At 44.5% G+C, this 950-nt stretch overlaps 1 non-coding gene across 1 annotated transcript; it reads left to right on the forward strand.

The window, feature by feature from the left end:
- The first annotated feature begins 101 nt into the window (after positions 1-101).
- Positions 102-232, forward strand: LOC119468907. Its single transcript, XR_005197715.1, has one exon. It is a non-coding gene; the product is annotated as a small nucleolar RNA SNORA68 (small nucleolar RNA).
- The last annotated feature ends 718 nt before the right edge of the window (positions 233-950 follow it).

A 950-nucleotide genomic window follows, 5' to 3' on the forward strand; every position in this document is an offset into this window, starting at 1 on the left:
AAAAAAAAAAAAAAGAAAAAAGAAAAAGAAAAAAGCCTCAAAATTAATTGGTGTTACTCTCTGACACAGCTGTCTCTTAAAAAAAAAGAAAAAAAGAATCAGTTGCACCTAAACCCAAAGAATCACTGTTTCTTGAAGTGGTGGTTTAAACAGGTGCAAACAGCAAGCGAATCTCATCACCTTTGGTGGCTGTGGCAGTGTCCCTCAAAGTGAACTTAGAAGCTCTACATCCCTGGTGGCCAGTGCCTGCTGGGACCAGAGCCTGTGGCCATTTGGCCAAGTCAGCCCCAAGTCAGGGCCTCCAGGCAATGGCTGTGCCTGACAGGATGTACCAGGCTACTGGACAGGCACTCGATAGGAGGTCTGCCAAATGCCTAGAGCCCAGGAAATTCGGTCACCCTGCCCCCTCCCCCTTTTTTTGACCAAGACATGGGTACCCGGCACCACACCCGAGCCCACTAGAGGAGATTACAGCCAGCAAGTGCAGTTCCACGACTCCAAAATCAAGTTCCCACTGCTCCACTGTGTCCTGCGCCATCAGCACAAGCCATGCTTCACTACCAAGAGGCCCAACATCTTCTTCCCGTTGCAGGGCCCTCACCCTAGTGTGCCCCAGATAAACTCAGGTACACCAAGGAAGAAAAAAAGAAAGAGTAAATTTGAAGACCAATAGAGACTATACAATCTTAAGAACAGAGTGAAAAAAAGAATGAAGAAAAATTAACTGCTTCACAGAAATGTGGGACACCATTAACCACACCCCAATATACATGTAATGGGAATACCAGAAGAAAAGGAGAAAGAAGAACAGAAAATATTTGAAGAAAGAATGATTGAAAACCACAAAACATTGCTGAAGTAAATTAAAGAAGGCTTAAATAAAAGGAGACATTCCATATTCTGAGATCAGAGAAGTTTACAGCATGGGCTCAGAAGATCAGACTGCCTAG

The sequence above is a fragment of the Cebus imitator genome, unplaced genomic scaffold, assembly GCF_001604975.1.
Source record: "Cebus imitator isolate Cc_AM_T3 unplaced genomic scaffold, Cebus_imitator-1.0 Scaffold527, whole genome shotgun sequence".
In the NCBI taxonomy this organism is placed as follows: Eukaryota; Metazoa; Chordata; class Mammalia; order Primates; family Cebidae; genus Cebus; species Cebus imitator.